The following is an 8,596-nucleotide window of genomic DNA, read 5'->3' as shown; positions in this document are numbered from 1 at the left end:
ATCTGAGCTGCAGTCCGTAGTGCTTCGGCCATATAAGTACTTGCCTATCAGGAGCTCACTGTGAAGTGTTTCTTCCATCTCTCACCTCGACCTCTTCCTGTGGCCTCCTCCTCCGATCCATGTGTATACCTGGGTGACTGGGTCCATGGTGGGCAAGCTTGTTTGGTGTGCTCCAGGGTGATCGCTTTCTACATCTGATTGAGTACATTTGATTAAGATGCCAGGGATGTTGTTTCTGCCATCTCTAAATTAAGTTGTTCTCTCTACCTTCTCTAGCTGTTTCTTTTCTGCTTAGATGAGAGCTTTTTCATTTATATTGTTTTGAATTAATCGTTTCTTCCCAAATTTTTTTTCATGTTTTTTTTTCCCTTATCATCCAGTTCATCTGTCATTTGCCTGACTTGCCTATGTTCTTCGCTTCTTTGTTTAATTTGTCCACATTTTTTTTTTTTTTTTTGTGCCTGATTGCCCTTCGTTCCTTACCAGGACCCTCTCAACAGAACTGTCCCTCCTCTAAATCTTTACAAAGTTGATAAAGCACCTTATTTTTAAAGCATTCAGCTGTATATAACATATGATACAGTCCCTGCCGCTGGCTGGCAATGACAAATATGACATTTAATGTCAAGACTTTTTGTTATATGACGAGGGACAGGATGATGGCGGCTCAAGGAGCTGTGTGGCCGCAAAGTGTCCTTTATTGTCCTCCTTGTCACCAAACCCTGCGACCTGAACAAGGTGTGCTACCCTGCACTTCTCCACCAAGAACCCTTTTATTCTGATACCCAGTCGTGTTCAGTAATTTACGGTTCTTGGCGAGTGAATGCAATTCACTGTATGACGAGTGTTCGTAGAGGGCCTTGTTCAAAAACGAGTCACGTGACATAAGAAACGCTTGACTGCTTTACCATCACTAGCTTCTTACAAAGCACAAAGCATGTCACCTGCTCAAAGGTTTGCATTTAGCTCCGTGTCTTACTGTCTCTGCTCTCTGTTGCAAGGGATCGAGGATCAGACATTCTTTGCATGCCTTAGTCCTGTGTACTGTTTGGTGCGTGCGCGCGTTGTTATGTATCTCCCTTAAATGTCTTAACAGAAACTTTTACCAAATTTGTCAACCAACGATGATGGTAAGGAAATCAATCTAATACTGATTGTCTATAGGAATGTAGGAATATTCTTTTGTGGCATTTCGCAAACCTCACGCTTATTGAAACAACGAAGCAGTGGTTGACGAAGTGCAAAGGCCGTGGCCTGGCTTGATTTACACTATTTACACTATTTACACTATTTACTGTTTGCCTAAGTCGTCTTGTCCAGTTGTCCCTGTCTCGTCCACCCAGTACATCGTGACAAAAGTTGGGTCCGGCAGATTACAGGCGGCTCAGACCTTCAGGGATGTTTGTGTAAGTCAGGAAACAGCACAAGAACAACTACAAAACGAAAAGCTTGCAACTGTTTCAAGACTGACGAAACTTCAAAACGAAAGACTTCAATGTCATATATTTTGAAGTCAATCAAAATTACAACAGGACTTTGGAATGAAACGCGCGTGCATTTTGACAAAGTGTTACATTGTTTAAAACAACACTTCCTTTATTTTATTCTATCCTTGTGATCCCCCGTGTTTAGGATTTGCAATAGTGGCGAGGTTAGCGTTAGTTGTGAGGACTGAATCCTGTTAACACACATAATCTGACACTGTGCACCCCGCATGCGCACACATGACCCTAGACCCGGGTGTGTGTGGGGGAGTGGGGGTGGGGAAGGTATCGTTCTCCCACCCTCGCCAGGTCCTATGTCGACACCCGAAGCCCCGCGTCATGTGAAAGGTGGAAGAATTGATATTAATCGCGCGCTAGCACCAAAAAATAAAAAGTGTCGCGGGGCGGGTAGCTTCCATTTAGGGTGAAAACGCCAGCGTTGGAGCGAAACGAAAGGGTGGATCGGGGTCTCTATCACGATGACACCAATGCTCCACGACGACGAAGCTGGTGTAGTTTGGTGGAGTCAATGGGGCGCAGAGAGAGAGAAGGATGGTGGAAGAGAGGCCCAGGGTTGTGGACTTAAAGTACTTTTCCCAGTGCAGTAGCCCTCGGCGACACTCTAGCGCAGGGGTGGGCAACTTCTCCGGTCGGCGGGCCGGATATGGGGAAATGAAGTCCTTGGCGGGCCAGATTACTGGATCAATACCTTAATCGCGTATTTATCTACATATGCAAGGAATAAATTGTGTTTAATGTAAAACTCCCTGGTGCAATCGACCTCTGCAACACGGTCACCCAATCTCTTCAGTAGACCAACTTTCTTTCCTGTCAAAGATGGACAACCATCCGTAGTACTACTGACCATTTTCTGCCATGGTAATTGCATTGTATTTTCCACACATCTAAAAATATCTTCTCCGGTAGTAGTGTCTTTCATTGATTCCATTGACAGCAATTCTTCTGTGATTTCAAAGTTTTCTGAAATGCCTCGTACAAAGATGAGCGACTGTGCAGTGTCATCGATGTCAGTGCTTTCATCCAATGCCAAGGAAAACAGCTGAAATGAAGGTACCCGCCTTTTCAGTTGTGATGTCAGGTCTTCACCAATTGCTTCAATGCGGCGAACCCCAGTTCTTCTCGACAAACTGACTTCTTCAAACTTCTTTCTTTGTTGTGGACAGACTTGATCAGCGACATCGAGCATGCACTTGTTGACAAATTCACCATCACTGAACGATTTGCTGTGCTTGGCAATGTTGTATGCGACCACAAACTGGCATGAATAGCAGCTTTCTGGGCTACTTTGGTTTTTACGAATACATTCTGCTGCTTTACAAGTTTTCTGTCCAGTTCTGTTGCTCTTTTTTGCCGGTCCGCTGCTGATAAAAACCTGCCATAGCCTGCCATAGCCTGCACGTTTCGTCGCATCATGGCGGCTACCGTTGTACTCTTTAAACACGGCAACACTTTCACTGCACAACAAACATACTGCTTTCTTGCCGACTTCTAAATCTAATTCTAACTGAAAACAAAGAACCAAAGAATAACTAACAGTCACTATTATTTGACGCAGTAAGCAAGTAATTAGTACATGTAGTGGGAGATTGCGGCAGAATGTGGCCGCGGGCCACATTATCATGTACGACCAGAAACAGTCTGCGGGCCAGTCAAAATCCCGTAGCGGGCCGGATCCGGCCCGCGGGCCGTATGTTGCCCACCCCTGCTCTAGCGGCAGTGCGGCCTGGTACCTTCATTTCATACCCTGAATAGCTCGCAATCGGGTATGTAGGTCCGTGAGCACGGCGAAGCACAACCTTCCAACCGGAAGTGACGTTCCCACCAATAGAAAAATGTTCAGACTCGACAGGCGGCTCTTCGATCTCCTGAGTGACGTCACGCAGACGAACCTAATGGATGACAGTGATGACTTCACTCGCTGGTTGGTGGGCTATTGTTTTACCCGTCGAATCAACAGTTGAGGCTACATCACGGCGATGATGATGACGACCACGGCAAGAATTTTGTAGTGGTGACACACGACGATAACGTTCATGATGACGGTTATGACGGGTGTCTTGGTATGACGAGCAGTCTTGCACGAGAGTTTTTATTTCGATCTTCGCACACGCATCAAGAAACCCTGTATCTATATTTCAGCAACTGATGAGAAATCCACAATTGCTATTGCTGCGAATCGAAAATGGCGACGCCAGCGTTCGTGCACTCCTGCCTACGACAGCAACGACAAACGTTCGCCATCGCCACTCGACACGTGGCGCTCGGAATTTCGAGCCGATCTGCTCTCGACATGATCAGTCGACTTTCCAATCTTCTCCTGTCAGATCTTCCTTCCAACGACCGCACGGTTTTTGCTGATGCCTGCATTTGCTCCACGAGGTCCTCACCCGCCCCGTGGTCATCCCCGCCAACAACCACGCAACACTCCATCAGCGGAGCCCGTGAGCTGGAATATTTATGAGTGTGACGGGTGCGCTCCCAGGAGAAGGGGCGACGGGACTTGTTAACCTTCATTATCGGAATAACTTAAGTGGGTGACGGGGTCTGATACATCCTGTAGAATGTTCGCTGCTGTCCAGATAAGCCAGGCAAGTGTCATCTGAACGAAGTTTACAGCAGCTCTGCAAACGTAACGGTTTGTGCCGTTGGAGAGCTCGGAAACGAGGGTGTTCTTCTCAGGACAAATATGGACACGTTTCACCATCCGTGGCGAAGTTTTATAACCGACAATCTTCGCCAAAGTTGCTGAGATATTTGTCAAGAAGAACAAACAGTCTTTAAGCTTTTTCCTCACTCATTAATATTTTAATTTAGTTTTCCTGGTGTGTTTCACTTTTACTCGGCATGGACACATGTTCATGTCTTCCCGACACTCCCTTCTCGTTGATAAATTCCTTCCCTGACATTTATGTGAGAGAGAGAGAGTTTGTCTGTGTGTGCGTGTGTGTCCTGGCCATTGTCATTGGGTTAGACACACGTAGATTCATGAAATAAAGAATCGCAGGTCTGTGCGATGCCATCGCCGAGGGGCGATAACTCAGGGCGATGAGCGTAGCACATGGAAGGACAGAAAGAGAGAAGGATCTGAGACAGATTCTTTGCTAGTCACGACAGGCAGAGAGCTCTCACATCGATGTGAAGGACAGGAAAGGACGATAACAGAACGGCCTGACTTTGAAGTGCACCTGCCCGCTTCCCTCCCCTTGCTATCTCGCCCTCCTGCTCGCCTCGTGTCCTCGCAACGTCACGGCGTGTTAGCAGAGACAGGAGGGAGAGACAGAGAGGTCAGAGTGAGGAGAGACAGAGAGGATAGAGAGAAAGGAAGAGATGGGGTAGTGAAAGGGGTTGGAGAGAGAGTGGGACGATAGAGAGAAGAGGGAAGAAAGCGTGAGAGAAAACATGAGACAAGAAGACAGACAAAGCTGGGTGGAGAGAGAGGGATGCGGGGGTGGACGGAGAGGCAGTCGGAAGGGGAGAAAGTAAGAAGAACCGAAACTTGTATTGAATGCGCCAGATTAAGGAATGAAAGTGAACAACAAACCATCATCTTTAACACCTTCATCATTATTATCTTCATGATAAAGGGCGGAATGTTAAAAATGAAATTAACTCGCAAGAGTATCATTATGTATCGCACACACAACAACAATCATCATCATTATCATCTACTAGAACATCAAGATTAGATGACATACTTGTACTATAGTCTACAAGCAATCAGCTTTACATACATGGTTATATACACAGGGCGCTTAGACTGCAGGAAAAAACTACAATGAATGTGACTAAACCGGAAGCTTTGTACACACCTGCCTCGTTTTAGTAGTTAAATCGTCTACCAGCAGTCCAGTGATATAAGTTCGTGGTTTGAGAGACAGAAGTGTCTTTATTCAGAGACGGAGAGAAAGTGATTGATGGACAGAAGGGAGTCAGAGACGGAAGGAAACTGAGTAAGAAACAGGGGATAGATGGACAGAAGGCAGAGGGTTAAAGAAAGAGTCGGCACAGGTAGGAAGGATGGTGGGTGAGGGAGCTGTGTGCTAGGGGACATCTATTTTCAGCTCTGCATGCGAGAGGGCGACAGAAAGATAAGGACCTTTGCGCTCCACGGAGGTCACGTCTGCTCAAGCCAAAGACTTTATGCGACACTTCCTGTCAGCCCGGCTTGTGCACGCTGCACATAAATTGTTTAATCCTCGTCAGGATCGCCAACAACGACCTCTTTGTTTCCTTTTACGCTTAAGAGGAGAGGGCGAACTCCATGGAACACATTTTGAGGCTCGAGCTTTTGCTGATGTTGGTTGTTGACTTGGTGAGCGAACCACCCGCCACCTTACAACGATTTCCTAACTCAGGAAGGGAAAGAGTTATTCAAGGGGAGAGAACTTGTGTCGATCAGGTGCAAAAGAGAGAGAAAAATGAGTAGCAGACATTGCGACTCCTTCATCTACATTTCCTCCTAATTAACTATAGACACATGCTAATTTTAATTTATTTAAAATGTCATAAAATGAAAGCATCCACCGATCCTCGTTAGTAAAGTAACAAAGTAGCATAACGACTGTGGCAGTTTGCGCATGCGCGGGATAAACTGAGGGACAGGCCATCCATGCAGCCGCTGGGTGTTCCTACCTGGTGTCTGATGACCTTTTAATGACAGCTTTCACATCCACCCGTAACCCAGGCGGAGACAGGGAGCTCTGCTTGCGTGGTATTCAATTGTAGTCGCTGCATCTCTCAACCTTAATTTCATTATTCTCGTCGGACAGGTGTCGGCTGTCAGATGCTGTGGTGTCTGTTGTCGGTGGTCGTGTCTCAGGCGTCGTAAACTGCGGGTACGAACCGGCGGTGTGTGAGAGATTGGTCACAGGTCGGAGCGCAAAGGCTAAAGGTTAGAGGTTACAGAGCTGCACTTACTAAGGTGGTCTCATGCAGATTATTTTTGAGGATTTCTTTTAACCGAAATTGTCTTCACGTTGGCCCTTTAATGGTGGAACAATATTTCATATCATCGCTAATAAGTGATAACAGTGGTAACGATGATGCACATTTGAGGAAAAACTGATTTGTGGAGAAGTAGAGTATCCAAGGGCACGAAGGACGTGTGACTGGCAGGAGGGGTGGGGAAGGAGCTGTGTCCTCCACACTCCCTCCACACCTTTGACCGCCCGGGCTAGCTGGTCACGTGACTGGCACGCTAGCGTCGGTTTCACGCACCTCGCTCCCTCTCCCTCCCATCCCACCCCACTCCACTCTCGAGTCATCACTCTTATTTTCTCTGAGCTTCTCCGTGTCTACCTGTGACACTCCGAGGGGAACGGGGTCATTTCCCACTGTATACCCCGCTCCCGTCCTGCCAGTACACACACACACATGTCCTGGTGTCACTGTGTCATTGTGTGTCACTCCTCTGACACCTCCACCCTCGCTGAGAACCACGAACAAAGTACCCCACCGCTCCACTTGGTTCTGATGACAATTTTCCCAGCACGCGCTCTCTCCCCCTTCATCATCTGGGTATTGTGGTGTCCAGGTTCCACCCCAGTGTCGTGTTCGTGTACCCTGACCACCTCGGGTACCCTCCCCTGTACATTGTCCCCTCCCCCTCACGCTCCACAAAGTCTTTCATTTGACCTCCGCCCGGCGTGTTGTGTGACCCCGGTCGTGACATAAATAATCAGGAGAGGCACAGCGAGGGCTCTCACACTAAAACTTTTCTTTAGAAGGAAGAGGATTACAATGCCTTTCAAATGTTAAAATAACAAAATAATCAGATACACACGTCTTTCCCTCACATCGCAATCTTGAAGCGTTGTATAACGGCAAACAACAAAAAATCACAGAAAAAACTGGCTTTTGACTGACAACAACTGTATGTGTGCAGAGACTAAAAAACAACAACAGAGTAAAGTGGCCAGTCAAGGGTCACGTGGAGTCAACATCGTGGTAAAGCTCGTCTAGCCTCGTAAACAAATGTCACGTCCAGAGTTTAAAAAAAAACAACAAAAAAACAACACGTGCCAGAGACAATTAAGCTTTGAACCCACTACTCGGTGAGGAATTACTTTTATCTCTGCGCCGCCGCCACCATTTTGAGAGAGAGAGAAAAAAAAGAGAAGATGTCTGTATATGTGTGTGCATTTACTGCGACCATAAATTTATTATTTTACAATGATCGACAAGGACTCTTGACAGAAGAGTTGTTCTCCAGTTTCACACCCAGTTTCTCGACAGCGACGACAGCCACCCCTACTCTGCCTTGGACACGTCTGTGCGTGACTAGTTTTCACTTAACGGAGACAATAGCAGTCATGAAAGAGGAATGAAGGTAAAGACAAGAACTGAAGGGAAAAGAAGAATCAGACGATAAAAGTTCAGGGTTTTCTCACTGTAAAATCACAGACAGCATGGAATCGGTGGAACGGCATGTGGATGACGATATGGTTGTGGTGGTGATTAAAAAAAAATTCTCCCAACCTATCACCTGTTAAGGGGGGTGGAGTATAAGATGTTAGAGACAGTACAGTGGGGTCAGCTTTTTTCATGAAGGTGGTGACCATTTTCGCTGCCTTACCTTCTCCAGTTCTCTGTGGAATCAGATGCCCATTCACAACCTTGATCATCAATTTCGAACCGGCAAATTTGATCGCACAGTTTCGGATGTTGTCTGCTTTCCTATCTGATGAACTCTAAATTCGACATTCTTTATTCTTTTACCTTCTGAGGGGTACTGGACTATTCAACATATACATTGACACATTCCTATCTTTATGTACATGATCTCTCACTTACTCCACCCCAAACACATTCCCTGATCGATTTGTAACAAACAATACATTAAAAACAAGTTTTCTGTCTCGCTCACTTGTTGATCGAGTAGCAAAGCCGCAGCCTGCAAGAAGAACTGGCTGAATGAATGAATGATTCTGACAGAGATGACAAAACATAGTTTTTTTCTTTCTATTTTTTCAAACGCGTTTCCTCTTCATTCCGCGAACCAAGTGTAATTTATTTTTTTTTTAATCCTAAGCCGACAAGTCTGATCCTCAGGTAAGAAAGGTGTTTACACCAAGATGTGGACAGGAGAATGG

This window comes from Pomacea canaliculata, linkage group LG7 (assembly GCF_003073045.1).
Source record: "Pomacea canaliculata isolate SZHN2017 linkage group LG7, ASM307304v1, whole genome shotgun sequence".
Taxonomy (NCBI): Eukaryota; Metazoa; Mollusca; class Gastropoda; order Architaenioglossa; family Ampullariidae; genus Pomacea; species Pomacea canaliculata.
This window is presented reverse-complemented; position numbering follows the sequence as displayed.